The sequence below is a fragment of the Heterocephalus glaber genome, unplaced genomic scaffold (assembly GCF_053883595.1).
Source record: "Heterocephalus glaber isolate CG9 unplaced genomic scaffold, H.glaber_assembly_v1.0 deba00000594, whole genome shotgun sequence".
Lineage (NCBI taxonomy): Eukaryota > Metazoa > Chordata > Mammalia > Rodentia > Bathyergidae > Heterocephalus > Heterocephalus glaber.
The window spans coordinates 27276995-27298272 of record NW_028258151.1 but is presented as its reverse complement, the minus strand read 5'-3'; positions in this window follow the sequence as shown (position 1 = coordinate 27298272).

The following is a 21278-nucleotide window of genomic DNA, read 5'->3' as shown; positions in this document are numbered from 1 at the left end:
TTTCATAGCAAACAATTACCAACACAAAACACTGGCAGTGCTGATGTTGGGAACCCTGGTTTGGTGTAACTGTTATTGTAAGATGCTAGAGAGACTAGAATGAAAACTTGTTCAGATAAAGATGCTAAATCATTGTGGATCTTTAATCCCCGTCATGAAGACAGGCTTCTTTCTCCCAAAATTTAGGTATGCTTGATAATGTTTTCAGAGCCTGTTAATGGAAAGATGATATTTGTTTCTTAAATTTGAAGAGTCAAAGGAACTCAGTCCAGAGAGAAACATATGTGAAAGATATGCTAGAAAAGGATGCTCAGCCCAGTTAGATGGGGTGACAGCAGGAAGGTAAATCCAGACTTTTAGGACCAAAGGATTGTGTTTCTCCGAGTCATACTAGAATCCCCTAGCTGAGCTGGTGTTAGGTCCTTTGGAAATGGACTATGCCCAAAAGTATAGTCTGGATTAGGGATGGAGGTGAAACTTATCACACCAGATATCACTGATATTAAAATTCTTTCTGCCACATGTGGTGGCACACACCTACAATCCTAACACTCTAGACAGCCGAGGCAGGGAAATCTCAACTTACAGCCCAACCTGATCAACTTAGGGACTTACTAGGACCTTATCTCCAAGTAAAAATCAATGAATAAATAAAAATGACTGAAGATATAGCTCAGTGTGACAGGCCTGCGTTCAATTCCCGGCACACACACACACCCCTACCCTGCACAGACAGGTCCACTGATGGAGGGATTTCCCCAAAATTATTTTTTCATAAAGCATTGAAAAAAAAGCCCATTAGAGAAGGAATGTCTTCTAATGCAAAAAGCACTAATGTCAAATCACCACCATGCTTGGCATATGCTTTGTTGCTCTGTCTTTTTGCCTTCCATTGTGTTCAATCAAAAGAGCAGGAACAGCCCAGAAAGGTCTGAAAAGAGAAGAAAAGTGACTGTAGGAGGAGAGGCCACCTAGACCTCCAAACACTGCACACTCCTCTTAGCCTGAGGCAGAGCAAACCTGGTGGTGAAGAGAAGAATTGGTTCTGGAAATTTATTTTTCTCCCTGGACTGAAACGTTTTAAGGGCTAACATTCTTGTGGGAAGAAATTTCAGTCTCCAAAAGTGTTCCCCAAATTATAGATTTTATCTAAGACCCAAGGAAGAAAGGGTCTATAACTGCTTTTGAGAAGACACTGTGTTTACTAATAGTGGAACATAGATGACCTTAAGTCTAATGCAAGATACAGCAGGTTTGTCTTGCTAACTGAATTTTGCACGTTTGGGAGCAAGAAAGGCTTGACTTTTAGAAGATGAGATAAATAAGGATTCCATGCTGCCCACTCTGGCTTTTCAATGTTTTGTTGTTCTACTCAATTAAGGAATTTTTAGAATGTTAATAAGGAGAAGCAGGCTCTCCTAGCAACCTGCTGGCTTATTATTTGATTTCTTTCTTTCTGGGAAATATTTGTTTGTGTATCTTACTATAAAAGCTTATGATGGATTATTTCTCAGATTCACCATTGCTTATTGCCTTCTGGCTCAACCCTGAATTCTTTTATCTTGAATGCAAACTTCAGCTAAATTAGTTTACCTACTCTCTGTATAGCATGGTTTTAATGCCTTAGTGATAAAATGAGTTCATTCCTTTATTAATTTCTTCAATTTATTTACAAAGAAAACTTTTATGAAAAAAAAGCTATCCTTGACATTTTGTGTTCAGTGATAAACCGAATACATCCAGTCTCTTCCCCATGGGGCATGAACTTTGTTAATATAAACGTACTGAATCCCAGCAACGTACGAGGCATTGTTCTAGGCATGAAATGTGTGTGGGTGGATAAATACTGAAATTTAAAATATAAAATTTCAGAGGAATAACGAATGGTATTAGAACACTAATGATCCTGATATTAGTTCACATTATTTTTCAGTGTGTCACAAACACAATTTATATGGATTTCTATCAGAATCTATATGGAATAAAAATTATCTGAAACATTGAAATAAGGCATAAGAGTGAGCAGCACATATTTTAATGCCATACAGGGGCAAAAGCCACTCACTTGTTATCTAAGGGATCCACTTAGAATTTATTAAGGTTCCAGGCTACATGTTAACTTGTAGAGATTTGGGTCCAGAAAAGATGCAAATAATTTCCCTCTGGTAACCAACCAGAGAGCCCTAAGGGTTTATGACCCTTTAAGATCCCACCCAGTTGTGTATCTAATTCAACAATCATTACTTAGTTCGTACTGCTTTCTAAATTAGCTATTACATCTCACTTAGTCTCTAGTTAAATGAGGAGTTACATAAATATTTGATGGAAATCGGTTTTGTATTCATCTAGGAAAAATGATTTTTACTTTTTGGAAAATTATACTTAAATTGGTGAAGTTTAAGACAAATGCATAGCATAGCTATTTGGCTAAGAAATTTTTATTTTAATTTAATGGTTAGTAAAATTTATCAATACACTATTTATAACACCTCTCAAGATTCTATTAAATTTTCTTATATTAGTGAAATATTACAATAATCATTTTTATTTTGAGTTATCCATATATTTCTGACATAAATAATATATTTTAAAATATTATTTTAATAAATCTCTAGTTTCAAGTTAGTAACACTTAGGAGTTTCATTTCTGTTATTGTTATACAGGTTTAATTTTCTTTTTTTTTCCTTAAATTCTTTTATTGAAACACTTGGAGTAAACAATACATTTACATTTATCATTGGGTGCTTGTACCTGTACATGATGCATCTTGGTTCTTATTTTTTTCCCCATTACCTGTGTGCCCTTCACCCCCTCCAACCTTCCCTATTTACATAGATTTCATTTCCATTTTTTTGCTTTTCTCATAATTTTCCCTTTTCCTCCTTTGTTTTCCCCTTACCCTCCCACCATCCCTACCCCTTTGAAACTTTTCTTCCTATTTCAAATTATCAATTATTCATTTAAATCATTTTAATTCTAATTTACACTTTCAGTTTCTCACACCAGAGAAACTATTCAGTATTTACACGTGTGTCCTATTTAATTCACTTAAGAGTATGGCCTCAATATGCATCCATTTAGCTATAAATGCCTCTAGTTTCTTATACTTTATGGCTGAGTAGTACTCCACTAAAAAAAAAAAAAACCACATCTTCTTTATCCAGTTTCCTTGATGGGCACTTGGGCTGTTTCCAAGCTTTAGCTATTGCAAACTGTGCTGCTATAAACATGGGTGCACAAATATCACCATAGTATGGTTCTTTTAATTCTTTTGGGAAGATCTGCAGCAGCGGAATAGCTGAGTCAAATGGGATGTCTAGCCCTAGTTCTTTGAGGTATCTCCATACTGATTTCCACAGTGGTTGCACCAGTCTGCACTCCCACCAACAAGATAGAAGGGTTCCTTTCTCCCCACACCCCTGCCAGCATTTCTTATTGGTTGATATCTTGGTATCAGCCATTCTTTATGGGGAGAGGTGGAATATCAGTGTTGTTTTCATCTGCATCTCTCGAATATCCAGTGATGTTGAACATTTTTTCATATATTTATTTGCTGCTTTTACTTCTTGTTCTGAGAAATGTCTGTTCATTTCAGATGCCCATTTTTGAATTGGGTCTTTGAGTTTGTGAGCCCTGATTTTTTTCAGGTCTTTATATATTCTAGATAGTAATCCTTTGTCTAAGGTACAGCTGCTAAAATGTTTTTCCCACATTGTAGGTTGTCTGTTAGCTCTGTTGGTGGTTCTCTTGAAGTGCAGAAACTTTTTAATAAGATGAAATCCCAGTTGTTGACTCTTTGTACTAGTTCCTGTGCTATTGAGGTTTTGTTTATAAAGACTTTTCCTATGCCGCCAATATCTTCAAGAGTTCTACCTAACTTATCTTCCAGCAAGTTTAGTGTTTCTGTCTTAATATTTATATCTTTAATACACTTTGATCTTAGTTTAGTGTATGGTGTTAGGTATGGGTCTAGTAATCTTTGGCAGGTTGAAATCTAGTTTTTCCAACACCATTTATTAAATAGGCTATCTTTCCTCCAATGAGAGTGGTTGGCTCCTTTGTCAAAGATGAGGTGGCTGAGTATGTCTGAAGTTGTTTTTGCATCTTCCAATCTATTCCACTGATCCTCAGGTCTGTTCTTTTGCCAGTACCATGCTGTTTTTATCATAGTACCTTTGCAGTATAGTATAGTTTCAAGTTGGGGATTGTGAAACCTCCAGTCATGTCTCCATTGTCTAGAATTGCTTTTGCTATTCTAGGTCTCTTCTGGTTACAAATGGATTTTTGGATTATTTTCTCTAATTCTATGGAGTTCATTGTTGGAATTTCAGTTGGGATTGCATTAAATCTTTATAGTAGTTTTGGAAATGTGGCCATTTTCTTTATATTCTTCCTACCTGTCTTTCCATTTTCTTATATCCTCTTCAATCTCTTTTTTCAGAGTGCTGTACTTTTTAATGTAGAGGTCTTCTGCTTCCTTTGTTAGATGGATTTCTAGATATTTCATTTTTTGGATGCAATTGAAAAATAAATTTTTTGCCTGATTTCTTATTTGTTTTTTCATATTCATTAATATTTGTTTTGTATAGTTAGGGGCATTCATATTTGGTGCATATATATTTAGGATTGTCATCTCTTCCTCATGGATTGTTCCCTTCAGAAGGATGTAGTGACCATCTTTGTCTGTCTTAATTAGTTTTGGTTTGAAATCTACTTTGTCTGAAATAAGATTGCTACATCTGCTTTTTTCTGGGTTCCTGTCATGTGGAGAACTATTTTCCATCCTTTTACCTTCAGTCTATGAATTTCCTTTTGAGTTAGGTGTGTTTCTTTTATACAGCGTTTTGGTGGATTTTGCTTCTTAATCCATTCTGTCAGTCTATTTCTTTTGATTGGTGAATTGAGACCATTAACATTGATAGTTATAGTTGATAGATATTGACTCATCCTTGTCATGTCTTCCTTTCCTATCTTTATTCCTTTTATTTCTTTCTCTTTTCTAATTGCTGTGGCTAATGTTTCCAGAACTATATTCAACAGGAGTGGTGATAGTGGGCATCCTTGTCTTGTTCCTGATTTAGCGTGAAAGTTTTCAGTTTTTGACCATTTAGTATGATGTTGTCTGTTGGTTTTTCATAGACAGCTTTAATCTGGTTGAGATAAAGACCTTCTATTCCAGTTTTCTGTAGGGTGATTATCATGTTGTTGGCTCTTTTATTTCTTATTTTTTCCCCTTTCCCTTTAGTGTCTTACTTTGCCTGGTGGCTTCCCCCTGTTGGGCCTCATGGAGTTGTGACATTCATTGTCTTTTTCTAGGATATTGCTTAGAATTGCTTGGAGTGCCTGTTTGGTGTTCAAGAAATTTCTCAGGTGTTCTTTGTTGTGGAAGTATCTAATTTCCCCATTGATTTTGAAAGATTATTTTGCAGGATACAACAGTCCAGGTTGGAAGTTATTTTCTCTTAGGGCTTGAAATACTTCACTCCAGTCTCTCCTTAATTTGAGGGTTTGTGTTGAGAAGTTTGCCATGATTCTGATGGGCTTTTCTTTATAGGTGATTTGTTTCTTTTCTCTAACTGCCTGTAGGATTTTGTTCTTCTGTTGGGTTTCTTGATCTTGACTATTATGTGTCTAGGTGTAGATTTTTTTTTGATCATGGCTATTTGGAGTTCTATATGCATCACTTATCTGTATGTCCAATTCTCCACCTCTGTCTGGTTTTCTACTATTACTTCTGTGAACACTTTTTTATGTCAATTGTAATTTCTGCTGTTTTTTTCGTGGACTCCTATCAGTCTTTGTATCATCTAGCAGCTGCTGGATTGATTTCTTGTGCCCCTTTACTATTTTTGTTTTTGCTTTTTTGTTTGTTTGTTTGTTTGGTTTTTTTGGTACCGGGGATCGAACTCGGGTCCTTGCACTTGCACAGCAGGTGGTGAAACCACTGAGCTAATTCCCCGGCCCCCCTTACTATTTTTAAGAAATCACTGTTTTCAGGGTCCTTAAATGCAATCCTGTCTTCTATTTCTGATATTCTATCTTCAGATTCTCTTAATCTGCTCTGCATGCTTTCAATGGAGTTTTTAATCTCCTGAATATCTGTTTGAATCTGTTTCATGTATTTCATTTCTTTCTTATGTTGGGTGATCATGGTTTCCATTTCTTTCTTATGCTGCACATTCATGGATTCCAGCATATTTTGAACTCATTTATTTTTTTATCAGTTTCTGTTCTAAGGTCTCTAATCATGTCTTTCACTCTGCTCACCATCTCTGTAGTTATGTGGGAGATTATTTCTCTTTTTAATTTTCCTAGAGCCTCATTCATCTGTTTTGTTACTTCCTGTGCTATCAGTTCAGGGTGTCCAGGTGGTTGATTATCAGACTTTGCCACCTCATTTCCCTGAGAATTTGCCTTTTGTGGGGTGAAAGTCTGAGTTTGTGCCTTACTTAAATGTCTTCTCCTTTTTGTTTTTGGTACTGTCCTTGATTTAGTTCCTGCGTTGATACTTTGAAGTTGCTTATTGTAAGTATCTTCGTTGATGTATTTAGAATCTTATGGAATGATTGCTTCTCAGAGGTGTCTTCCAGATATAGGTGGTCTTTAGGTTTTGAGTCTTTAATGGCTCTGAGGCTATCTCATTTTCATGAAACCAGGAAGGACAACTGGTTAGATCAATCACAATACCTTAGCCTGAGTGATACAATCAGTGATGCAATAGCATCAAGTACCTCTAAGAAAATGACAATTTTTGGTAGTTATTAATCTATCACCTTTAATTGTGTGAATTAGATCAAAATCAAGATGAACCCAACATATCTTTGTAGTGAATAAACTCCTCAATATAGCAACTTTACTCTTTGGAATGGGGAGTTAAAAGGATTTGGGGAGGTAGGGATAAGTAGGTAGAAGGATGGGGGAAGGTTAGCATTGAGGCCAGAGGACACAGGTGAGAGAAGGAAAGAGAAGAAAAGAAAAATAGAGAAGAAATATGAATTAGGGCCAGAATAGGAACACAAAGGGAGATGAAGAACAATGTGGGACAGCAAGGGAGTGAGAGAGAGAGAGAAAGAAAAAAGAGAAAAAGAATAACTTTAAAAGAGTAGAAACAGAAAAAAAATAAAAATAAGAGCAAAAAAGATAGTAGTAATTTTGAAAATAAAAATCAAAAGATAAAAATGAAGGTCCTCCTTCAGGATATGTCTCTGCTGTGACAATAGACAATGTGGGCAACAGTGTGCAGTTATACGTCTATGAGTCTCAGTAAGCCAGTCACAGACCCATGAGATTCAGGCAGATTTCTGGCTGCAAGTCCCAAGTTGAGTTCCCTGTCCTCCTGCAGGATTCAACTCTGCAAGTTTCTACTGCAGGTTCCAGCTGCCTTTCCCCTGAAGATAGTCCAGGTTCCGATGGAAGGTGATGATATCTCCAACTTACCCAGCACTGTGGTCTGTTGTGCCTTTATTGAAAAGATTCTCTTAACTTTTCCAGTGGGCTTCAGTTTTCATCAGGGAGCCTGAGAGAGCCCTTGTCTCTGTTGTTCACTTCTGCAGTTCAGGACAATGACCTTTATGTCCTCCTGTGCCTCGGCTCATGGCCACAAGTGGTCCTGACCTGCGGGACAGAGCTGGGCTCAGTCAGCCTGGGTTGCTCTGCCTGTGCAGTTCTGCAGATGGCTGGTGTAATTTTCTTCATTATAATTTATGCTGGTATGCTTGCTTAGCTGTTATAACTACAGTGATAAACTTTCATTTGTTTTTACACTTTTCTTTGACTTCATTGGGTGTCAGCTTCCCTGACTTACTTAATATGCTTACTAGCTATTTTAATTTGTCTTCCTTATCATATCCCGAGTTACATCCTCATCATGGTATATACATGTAAGGCCTTAAGTTCCCGTGGGTAGAGACAATAACTGACTATTTGGTCATTGCCTGTCATATTACATGACCTTTTGTTTTTCTTTATTCTTGATTTTATCCATCCTAAAAACAAACAAAAAAACAAACAGAAAACCCAAAAACATTATCCTTGTTTTCAGTCAGTGTTTTCTCTAGAAAACTAAAATGCACAGGATTGTATATTTCCACAATCTAATCACATTGAGCTTCATATCACAACCATTCTACAGGAGTAACAGTTAGAGGTGATGACAGGATTTCTGCAAAAACACATTTTCACCAAATGAAGCAGCCACATTAGGAAAACTCTCCACAAAACACCATCCTTTGTTATTCCCAAAGTAACTGCAGGGCTTGGTTTTGCAAACTTGAAGAAAAAATCCTAATGCAATCAACACCCCCTGTTGACTTGGTTCCCTATTGAATCAACTACTATTTTTGGTTAAGATTATATGAGTTAGAAGTAACAGACACCCATTTGCAAATAATTACACAAAAATCATGAATACAGGGATTCTTCAAAATTCAACTGCAGGAAGCCCCTGTAGAACTCTCCAGTCAGGTGTATGAAACTCTGCATAACTGAAGTAATGGCTGTTCTATTTTTCTTTCTCTCTTTCCCTTTGCACCTCCTGTTTTCTTTTTCCTATGCCATTTATTATTTATCTTGCATTCACTTTTTATATATCCTTCATGTATCTTTCTGAATAATGATTTTTTTCTAGTTCTCCATGCCAAATTATCATCTTGCTGTCACATGGATTGAGAACACCAGTGTTTTCTAGGTTTTTCTTTGTCCAGGTCATTGATTTGGTCAAGACAATTGGTGGATGTTATTGATTGCCATTTATTTTAGGGGAGCAATAAGAAAAAGAAAAGGAGCACAAAAGAAGTGAATGGATGACCGCAAGAATAAGAAGGTAGTGGCTCCAAAGTCACTTACTGGTGTCCGTTTATGTCTTTTCTGATAGATGTTCCAGGTAGTCCTACTTGATCACATGTTAGAAGATCAATATCACGTGACAGGTTGGGCTCATCCTCATAGCAAAGATTGGTACTGGGTTCTGGACTTGGCTTGATGCCAAGTCAGGCTCAGGTTCTGCTGTTCTGTGCCCATGGCTAATAATTCCCCTCAACTGGTAAGTTGGGCCCAATTGTTCTTGACACATTGCCATACCCTGGCTTCCTACTCCAACTTTACAGGCCTCATATATATAATTTTTCACCCCATTTGCAAGCCTTTCAGAGATATTAGACTGAGGTGTGTTAAACAGACGAAGATAATTTTTGGAGCAATTTCAGTGAGGGGAGAATTGAGATTAAACTCAATTCCACTTATATCAGTCAGTATTTATTAGAGAGATAGGTAAAACACAAGATGTACAAAACATATGAATTTACAAGATTGGCCTACAATAGCCACCCAGGGAGTAGGATGAGGAAGAGTGCAGAGGTTCTGTCTGCACACTGGAGACCCAAGGATTTATTAAAAGGTCTGGAGCTCACTGCAGTGTCCTGTGGGAATCCATATCAGGTGGCTGATGGGTCTACTATGGAAGACGGAAGGGTCTACATTGGGAGGCTGAAGGATTTGCTTGGGATGCCAGGAGATGACGTCCAAGGTGAAGGTGAAGACGAGCTCCTCCAAGGGACAGAAGCAGATCCATTCTTCCTCATTTCCCCTTTATACCATCCAGACCAAGAGCTGCCCTAGGATGTGTGGAATTTCTGAACCAATTTAGTTAAACTTCTCTTAACTGAACTTCTCAAGTTGACACAATCAATCAACCACACATCGCTGAAAAACGATTTTTAACTATCTGCATGAGCTGATCATAAAGTACTGGATGACATTAGTGGGAAGGAAGGTCAATGGAAAATGCTGAGCCCAATAAAAAATGCTTGAGTTTACTCTCCCAGTTTTGTTTTTTCTCAACTGTTAGTCCATGTTTACTAATTGCCACCCACAGAAGTTAAGCTGTGCAGATAATGGGAGAGAGGATGCTATTCTCTTTGATGATGGAATTTCAGAGAAAGGCTCCCAAATGAAAGAAGGTTGTAAAAGTGACAAAATCCTGGGAGTAGATTTGTATGCATTTCAAAAAATAAAGGATTTGCAAAGACCAATAACTTGTCTCAGAAAAGAGAAGTCAGAAGCCAATGGAAAGAAACATGACAGAGATTTACTCCAGCTGAGGGATAATTTAAGGCCTCTCTAGTCAAGCCCAAAGTTTTAACCTCTTTCACCTGGATTCCAAATTCTGATGTGAGTAAAATTGCCATGGGGCAGTTAGATGTCTAATCCAGGTCCACTCAGAATTAGCTGTTTTAGTATAATATGGCTTTTGGAAGACAGCTGTGGACAGAAATATGAGTAAGAATCTGAGCTGGTCTGCAAAAGAAGCTACTGTGAACATTTCTAGACCTACTCTCCTGAAAAGATTGTATATTATTTTGCAAGCTTAAATCATGTAGGTTATATCTTCCAGCTAACCCATTGAAAGAGGATGTGAATGAAACAAACATACTAATGGGTTTTAAAGACTTGAAACCAATTAACAGAATATATACATTAACAAAATGCAGTAAAACTGCAAAATGCTGTTTTCACATACGATCTAACGAGTTACCTGAGGTTCTGTTCTTCACTTAATTTCTCTGACTTCAGTTTACATGTTTCTGAGATTGAAGGTCTGAGATTTACTGGCCACAAAATACTATCTGCAGAACATGGCATATGTCAACTAGTCATTCTTTTATTAAAGGATCCAGACCATTAAACTAAGAAATGCGTATATATGGGTGCAAAATAAGAAACTGACTCAGTATGAAAAATTAAAATCAAAAGCCCTAGGGGAAAAATAAAAGTTTTCCTAATGTAGTAGTGTAGACAAATGTGGAAGATGATCATGCACTGAAAAAGGTTTAAGATTGGGGGAAGAGAACTGGAGATGGGAGCCGCAGAGTGAATAAAAAGAAAATCTATGGACATAGGGAATTACAGGAATTGCCTAAAAGAAATTAAATTTCAAGTCAGAAAATGGCTAGAAATGAAAATAGAGAAGCAGCTAGAATACAGAATTCCTTATTTTTTATTTGAATTTGTACATGCAAGTTAAGATCTGTGTCTATTTGTGAATGCATATGTTGGCACTTGCAATTGTTCAAAAGGCTGTTTCCATTGCAATATATGCCATAAACAGTAAAATGTGTACACCACCCTGGAGAAAAGGAAGAATATGTCTTCAACCTCTGCCCATTTCAGGACATTACCCAACTTCACTAAGAGCTGTGGACACCTTTTGCATGATAGTGTGCTGAAATTCTGCCCTGAAGATTTTGAAATGCCACCAAGTGGAGTAAAGATTGAAGGTGGCAAGCTTGAAGGCAGGGAGGGAATTCAGGAGCAATGTAATGGCTTATAAAACTCAACTTAGAAATTAGGAAATATGAGCAGGAGAAGTAGCAAATGTGGTGGAGAGTTATATATTCTTTAAAAAGAAATATTTAGGACAAAGCCTTGACAGGGTTTAGTGATTGATCAAGTACAAACTTAAGGGAGGTAAGAAGTCCAGGATTACTGCTTAATCATTTAACAACAATGCTAGCATATTCCACACCATAGCTATATATTTTCTCACATTTTAAATGGACAAGTTCATCCACATAAAGTAGGAAAGGGTTGTATCAGCAGAAAAGGAATGGAAAGAAAAGTGAAAGAAACAGACCAAGCAAGGAAACTATAAGGCATGTATCTCAGACACTTTCCTATCCCTCTGGCTTATTCTGGTTTGATGTTCAACCCATTCATCTGGCTCCAAGCCAGAAATGGCAGAGTGGAACTGCAGGGCAGAAAAAGATTTTCAACCTATGGCAGCCAGAAAGCAGAAAAGGAAGAAGCCCGGGATGAGAATGCACCTTTGTAGGTGACCCATTAGTGAAGCAGCTCCAACCAATCCACACCTCCTAGCAGCACTTTGACCTACTGAACTCATCAATAGATGAAGCCACTCATGAGCATGGTGCCCCATGACCCAGCCACCTTCCAAACGCAGGAGTTTTGAGACATATTTTAGGCATAAGAGCCCCTGTAGGGAGCAGCAGTTAAATTCTGAGAGTTAATGTGGGTACAAATGAGGCCTGAAAGATCTAACCCAATTAGTTATTTAAAATGTACAAAGTTCTGTTTAAACAGTGTGGCTAAGTGGAGGATGAGGCTGCTCTCATACAACTCCAGAAGTGTAACTTGGCTGCTTTGCCAGGTTAAGAAAGTTCCAAGGATTCTTAAGCAATTCAGAAGAATTGGGAACATCAGGAGAAATTGAAGTAATTCATTCTCTGGAGCCCTCATGGCTTCCCTCCCTGCCTTCTCCTATGCCTCCTCAGCTTTCATGTGCATTAGCTGAATTGGCTTGATATCACACAAGATGTCTCCATACACTGACACGATGATCCCAGCTCCTCTTTAATCACTACCATTTTTAGAAGGAAGGAGGCATTTCTAGTCTTTATAAAACCACCCTGAAAATCAGTGTGCAAGATAATGTAGCAGACTTAATTTGACTCTCTTTACTTTTCTTGTATCTAGATTTGAAAAAAAAATTCATAAATCACTGATTCTATAGACTTCACATCAGGTAACACTGAGTCTACTGATCTTCCACCACCATTTTAAAAGCCATCAAACTTAAAGATAATCTTTTCTGAATGTGGTGGAAATGGAGTCTGAATATCTTTCTATGATATATCTTTATATCTTTATATATATATATATACATATAACATTAAATTCTTTTGAGTGTCTAATAAAATTAAGAGTTCCTATAATAAGTTCTGAATACATAAAGGTCAGGGGAAATATATCAGCATTCCATGCTTATCAGGTAGATTTTTCATTAAAAACAAGTAATAGATATGATTTAAATATACAAGAGTCCTGTATGCCTCAGACCAGAGGCAAAGTGTATGTCTTTTCTTCCTCACAATGTTTTTTTCTTCCAGTTCCTAAACATCATACCTAGATCATAGGTACATCTTTACAGCAGAGAACTGATGATGTGTTGGAATGTAAAGTATGTATGACAAGTTTTGGACTTTAATCTTAAGCATCAAAAGGAATAAAGTAATTTAAACTGCAAAGATTAAACACTCAAGTAGTCAAGGTGACGCTATGACTTCACAGCCACTACCCATGTTGATACCAAAGGAAGAGTCAAATAGAAATTATTCGCAGACAGAGAAAACGTTTTCTCACTCCTTTCTCATTATAAGATAGAGATATATTCCTTAGTAGAGAGTAGTAAGCCAGAAAACTCTTTGAGGGAATATCTACTCTTTTATTTTCATCACTATATCCTCAGGCATAGTACTCAACACATTACTAGGTCGATAAAATGTTATTTGAATGAGTAAATAAGAGCAGCTTTCTTAATAAGCATTAAAAATTTCCTATCTCCTTATGAAATCAGACAATATATTTCTTGTGAAAAAGAAAATAGGAGAATAAACAACTAAAAAGATTTGTCTCCAGAACCAATAATTGTTTATAATTATTTGTACATTTCATTTCCATGTGGATATATAATGGCTGAACCACTTTACATTTTGTTCTGGTAAATGTGAACTTTATGAAATCTAAGGGGGCTGGACAGCCACCAATCATGGGATAAATGCTTTTATTCTTTTATTGTTTTTGAGTTGGAGCCCTTTTGCTGAAGGATATCTCCTGTGTTCCTCAGTGGCAGAAGCGGAGTAAAAACATTTGATTTTGTGGAAGCAATTAGACACACGTCTGTTGTTCCACAATGCCCATATGAAATGCTTGTCCACACAAACTATGTGAATTTTAAAATATCTGTATTCAATGAAGAATATTTTAAGTCACATTGATGTGCAAGGACACATTATGAGATTCGACTATCTTTCACTTTGGCTTAATGAATTATTGCCTTTCATTCTTTGAGTAGAAAAGCTTGAGTTTACTTATGTTGTAACCAATCTAAGGATTATCATAATTCCTTTGTCTTTCTTTATCTACTTAACATCTGGTTAAAGACTTTCTTTTTACTTCTATATCCCTCACATTAGGCTTGATTGATATTCATAAATAATTTTTCAGTAATGAAATGAATGTATGAGTCAGGATAAAAAAATATTAAGTCATTGAGATCTCAAAGCCAGATGATATTGTACTGGAAAAGAGACTTTGAGAGTGAAATCAGATTTTATTGCCTATACTAATAACTCAAATAATAAAATTAAATATCTAAACAAATATACTCATGTATACAAATAATACATAATTCACAAATGCACAACCTACCTAATTGTTACTCAAGTTGATTTGGCTTTAGGACATATTTTTCCAGGTCAAAGTCTTTATCTACTTTCAAGTAATAAAATAATCACAGAAATGAAAGATTGTTACATGAACTCTTTTACATATTTTATATAGAAGCATTTTCTAAAAATTAAAAATTAAAATAATATATGTAGGTATACCAATATAATTTTAAATAAATCAGATCATTATGTTTTCTTAGTTGTTTTTCCTTTGCTGCTGGATTCCACTCCCCTTTTTCTTGTTTATTTTGATATCACCTTACTGAAACATTTACTTTTCTCAACTAACTTATATTTGTATTTCTATATTCAGAGTAGGTTTTCTCTCATCTATGAGTATTTAAAGAAACTTCATCCATTTTTTCATCTTCTTAAGACATGACTTCCTACTGAGGTTAAGAAATTTTTTGTACTGATTCTGTCTCTGTCTGTCTGGATTCTCTCTCTGTCTCTCTCTTTCTCATACTCCATCTTATGATTCAGATTTTACTCACATCAATCATCATTATTGTTCACAAGAAGAACAGAATATTCCAATTATTCTCTAAAATCCTAGTTTCACTACCTATTGGAAAATACCCATAGCACACTTCCTTCAAGGAAAGAGTTTCATTATTATTTTCCATTATTTAGTTAAAGTCTTTAATTTCTGCCCTCTGACTTAAGACTCTGGTGCTACTCCATTCCATCACTGCAACATTTGTATTTCAATTTGTCCTGCTTAAACTCTTTACTTTTAAATGGAGGCTAGAATATGTCTTGTTCACTTTTTATCCCCAGCTCCTGATACAGTGATTCACACATTAAAAAAATCTCAATAAATGATTATTAAATAATAACACAGTAAACAAATACAAAAGCCCAGCCTTATCATACAATATCATATGGATATTGAAAATTAGAGCTATATTTAGACTTTAGAAGAAAAATCTAAAGTCCACCTTTTTCTTATTTTCAATCTGTAATTATGTATAATATGATACAGATATCATTAAATATGATGAAATTACATGTAGTGATCAGGAGTAACAGATTATTCAATAATCTAGTGATCGTGATTTAAGGAAAACAACTGTATCATTTGCTTCTTCAATAAAGGCTTTTAAAATGTTTTGTTTTATTTGATAATAGTATATTTAATGGTGAATACATATTTTATTAAAAATAACCTTACAAATGCAGTACTTGAATAGAGAGTATATTAAATAAAAATATTTATTTGAAAAGAATTTACTGTTCAGTACACATCTACAATCTACACTAAACTTTTATAGTGCAGTATTTGTGTATCCTGCTCATAATTAACTCCCTTCACTCAATATGCCTCTCTTCCTAATCATACACCTTCTACCCTGTGCACTTTATTGAACACATAATGAAGCAATCAATGAGGAATTGGATTCTCCCTTTTAGGATTTCAAATTCTTTGCAATTCATAAATTATGTAATATATACTTAATAAATGTTAGATTTATGTAAATAGGCATTTAAACTAACTGTAAATAGTGACTAGTAAGCACATTTAGTAATGAACATTAAATTTTTTGTATTACATTTGACATTTAATTTATTGTGGAATGACCATTTGTCTTTGGAACTTGTCAACATTTTAAAATCAGTAAATTCTCCTATTTTTTCTGCTTATGAAATAAACACACTCTTTGTTTTCTAATATGATGTCTAATTAATCTTATTTTTAATTAATGACAACTACCTGAGAGCCCATTGGAGATGTGTGTGCCAATCTTAATAAATTTTGTAATAAATGAGACGAAGCATTAGCATGGCATAGGAAAAGCATGGCTTCTGAACCTCTTGACAGAAATGAGAACTTTAAATTTATTAGATGATGAGATATGAGAGGATCTTCTAGTAATTGGACATGGCCACTGGGGTCTTCAGATGTCAAGAAGCACCATACTTAGGACCACTTTAAAAGTTACTCTTTGTTTCACTGCCTGTGATAAACTTGCTTGATTTGTTAACCTCTGAACATTACTGCCTGGAGTGGAGCACAATTAGATTCATTAAATTGTTTCCCTTCTCATTTGATTTAATACATCCTCAGTAATAGAACTCACTAACAATTGCCATCTTGATTTTAGTACTTATTAGCAAATTATACTTTAAGCTGAATATTAAATTATCACTAAGGAATGTGAAGAGCATTTCACAGCTGAAGAAATAAAATTTAAAAACTGTATTTGGAATATCTTTTCAAAGGCATAGGATTTTATACAGAATTTTGAGGTCAAAAACCTTGTGGAAAAACAGTGTTTTTGAATTATATTTTTGATAAGTTACAATAGGTTCTATGATGCAGGGATGTTTCCTTGGGCAAATGATTATATTGTCCCCTAAGAATGGGATACTCTGTACAGTTGTTGTGTATTGATGAGCATTGGAGCTTTTAATAAATTAACTTTGTCCCTAATTAGTCTTGGTGGAAAAAAGAGTTTCCGTTTACTTTAGTGGGCAGCTAGCTTTAACACCAAACATTCTGCTGAAAAGAATTAAAATGTTAAATTAGTAAACACTGAAGATCCGAAAAGAGACTTGCAGACTAAGTTTTGGATGTTAGTCTAATTAATAAGAGATATATGAGTAACAAAGAGTAAAACCATTTTCATGCTGAAAACATTCAGTAAATAAGCACTTGATAGCTGGAGACGAAAGATAAGAACCCAGTATCCATCCAACCATTTCTCTGAGAGCTTTTTCCTAATTTCACATATTGCAAATTTTGCACCTTTCAAGATAATAAGCCAGGCTTCTATATTAATTTTCTGTTCCCACAAATATGTGACACTTCTGCTGTGCCTCTGTACATAAGAGAAGTTTAAAGGGAAGACAAAAAAAAGAAACAAAGAAAAAAGACAAAAAAGCTTCATTAATTAGATTCATGTGGAGTAGAGAAGACAATGACTGTCGACTCTGAAGTTTCATTTGAGTTTATTCCAATTGTTGAAATATAAACTTTCAAGCAAAAAGTTGCATATGAATAGACATATATTAATTAAAATAGACACATCCAAAAGTAATAAATATGTACTACAAACAGCAACAGGACAGTAGCATTTTGGTTCCCATCAATTTAGAGGATTAGTTCTTTTAGCAAACTGTGGGTGTCCCTTCATTTTAGTGTAGAACACATGGGGAGAACATGAAACTATAAGTAAACATGATAAGATTGGAAAATAACCAAACTTCAGATACAGTAATAATATAATGACTGGCATTAAAAACTCAGGGAAGGTTTCTACTACCAAATGAAATATACTATGCTCACTACAAAATCTACTCTCACATTGACTTCAACAAAATTTGAAGAATATTAAAAAAAAAAAAAAAACAGACTCCCGCCAGCACACAGGAGGTGAGCTGCTCCCAGAGCACAAGAGGAAGCTTCCGGGCTGCCACACCACCCATGTCAGCACACAGGAGGTGAGCTGATCCCAGTACACAAGAGGAGGCTTCTGGGCTGCCGTACCCCCCCCACCAGGACACAGGAGGTGAGCAGCATGGGAGCCAATAGAACACCCCCCCCCCCGGTCCAAATGAGAAGAAATGTAACTAAGGACTTCAGATCACCTACAAAAACCTCAAAGGGAAATAAGATGGAACACTCTGGTACTCAACCACCTGGATTCCCTGAACTGGAAACAAAAGAGGACCCAGACAAAATGAAATCAGAAATAATTTCTCAGATAACAGCAGAGATTGTGCTCATAGTGCAAGACATGATTAATAAATCTAGAGAGGAGCTCAGGAACATGATGGAATACCAACATAGGAAACAAATGGAATCCATAAAACAGATGCAAACAGATTTCAAGGAGATTAAAGACTCCATTGAAAGTCTACACAGCAGAATGAGCCAATGTGAGGACAGAATTTCAGATATAGAAGAAAAGATTGCAATTAGTGACCAGGAATAGAAAAATTGCTTTAAAATTATAAGGGACCACAAGGAATCAATCCAGCAGCTGCAAGGCAATGAGAAGAATAACATAAAATCGATTGGAGTCAATAAAGAAACAGGAGAGAGTGTAGATACATTAAAAAAAACTATGAACAGAAGTGATGGCAGAAAACTTCCCAAGCAGTGGAAAAGAACTTGACATACAGATAAGTGAGGCATAAAGGACTCCAAATAGCCTTGATCAAAAAAAAAAAAATCTACACATAGGCATATAATTGTTAAGATTCCAGAAACTCAACAGAAGAACAAAGTTCTACAAGCAGATAGAGAAAAGAAACAAACCACATACAAAGGAAAGCCCATCAGAATCACAGCAGACTTCTCAATGCAAACCCTCAAGGCAAGAAGAGATTGAAGTGATGTATTTCAATCCCTAAAGGAAAACAGCCTCCAACCCAGATTGATGTATCCTGCAAAACTATCTTTCAAAATTGATGGAGCAAAAGATACTTTCATGACAAAGACCACCCTAGGAACTTCATGAATACCAAACCAGCACTCCAAAAAACTTTGGACAATATCCTAGGAAAAGACAATGAGAATCACAACCCCAGGAATCCCAGCAGAATGAATCTGTCAGGCATGACAAGAAATTAAACGCAAAGGCAGAGATTCCAACAAACAGAAAAAGTCATGACAATGATAAGTCAATATGTATGAGTTATAACCATCAATGTTAATGTTCTCAGTTCACCAATCAAAAGAAATAGACCAGCGGAATGGGTCAAGAAGCAAGCCAACAATATGCTGCATACAAGAAACACATTTAATTCAAAAGGAAACTCATAGTCTGAAAGTTAAAGTGTGGAAAACAATACTCCATGTGACAGGAACCCCCCCCTCAAAAAAAAAAAGCAGGAGTAGCTATCCTCTTTGCAGACCAAGTGGATTTCAAACAAAATCCTAAATCACTCTGGTCCCAAGAATTTCAGATAAGGGATACACAATTTGTATGTGCAAATCTATTGTGAACATGTGTTTTCATTCCTCTCAAGCAAAAACTTAAGAACAGGACTGTTGGTTCTTAACAGTAATACAAGAAATTTCTATATTGTTTTCCAAAATGGTTTTATCATTTTACATTCACATTAGCACTACTAGAAAGTTCTAAGTGGTTCACACCTAAGCTGACATTTGTTCTTTTAAAACTTGTAACTTCATCTTTCTAGTGAGTGTATAATTCAATCTTGTTATTGCACTGATTAGTATTTTTCTGATTCTACTGTTGCACACCTGTCCTTGTGCTGTACTGGCTATTTATCATCTTCTTGTGTCTACTTTTTAACTGAGTTTTGTATTAATTTATATATTCTGGTCATAGGTTATATGCATTATAAATATGGTCTCTTTAAGAACTACTTTTCATTTTCTTAACGATGTCAATTAAGTTCTAAATTTTGATGGAATCTCATTTATCAATATTATCTTTTATACATCATGTTTTTTATATCTTAGGAAATTCTTGCCTACCCTAAATTCATAAATATATTACCTTATAATTTCTTCTTTTTTTTTTTTTTTTTGGTACCGGGGATCGAACTCAGGTCCTTGCACTTGCACAGCAGGTGGTGAAACCACTGAGCTAAATCCCTGGCCTTCCTTATAATTTCTTCTTAAAGTTTTATAGTTTTAGTTTCTCACATTTAGGTTCATAGATCCTTTCAAGTTATTTTTATGTATGAAAATAAAGAGTTGAGGTTAATTTTTTACATACAGATACCAGGTGTTCTAGCGTCATTTGCTGAATACACTATGTTTTCCTCTGCTCTTGAATTGAGTTTATGTTCTATAAAATATTAATGTTAAATAATCTTTCAAAACTCAGTGGGCCACATATGTGTGGTTCTATTTCTAGATTCTCTTTTTTATTCCAGTGATCTATATGTCTTTCCTTACACCAATACTGCCTTGATTACTGTAGCTTTAGAGGAAGTCTTAAAAGTAGATACTAAACATCTTCCAATACTGTTTTTTTTTCTTTTCTTTTTACTTATCTAGGTCCTTTGTACTCCTTCCTAACTTTGAAATTTCAATATCCAATTCTTCATTTATATCAAGTATACATAGACCTGAATTTTTGTATATAACTTGTGTTTTCTAATCCTGCTAAATTCAACTACAAGTTCTAGGGGCTCCTAGAGATTTATTAGTATTTTCTCTGTAGATGATCATTTCATCTACATATAAAGATTTTACTTCTACCTTGCCTATCCTATGTTATTTGTTTATTTTTATTCCCAGACTATTTTGGTTTGGGTGTATGTTTCAAAGTTTAGTGGACAGATGAAGAGTAGGCTTATCTACCCTTGTTTCCCACCTAAGGGAGAAAGCATTGTATCTCCATTTGTATAAGGCATTTTTGTAGAAGGCATTTTTGCTGGAAGTATGGAGTACATGTCTTTGATCTATTGAGAAGGTTCTGTCCTACTTCTATTCTCCTGATAGCTTTTACCATGACCAGCTGTAGAATTTAGTCCAATACTTTTTCTCCAACTAGTGACAGGATCATATGGCTTTTGCCCTTCCTCCATTAAAATGATGACTTTTGGGGGTGGATCTTCCAATGCTGAACCAACACTGCCGTCCCTATGATAAAACCACTTTCTACATACTGCCAGATATGAGTTCTAATAGTTTGTTTTATTAAACAGATTTCTATATATGTTCATACTTTTTTCTTCTATTATCTTTATCCAGTGTTAGGATTAGCACACTGTTGATTTCCTAAAATGAGGAAAGAAGTGTTACTTCTTTTTCTGATTTAAATGTTTGATATAATTTATCAATTAAAATGTATATGAGCCTGTTGTTGTCATATAGGTAGGTTTTCAAGCTAGGAATATACTTTCTTTAATAGGTGGTATTCAAATATTATATTTCCTCCAGAGTTAGTTTCATTAATTTGTCTTCCAAGGTACTTCTTAGAAGTTACCAAGTTTATTTCAAAAAGACTTTTATAATATGCTTTCCATATCCTTTTAAATTTTGTAAAATCTGTGGTAATGTCTCCTAGATCTTGATATTGTAATTTTAAAAATGTATAATTGATATT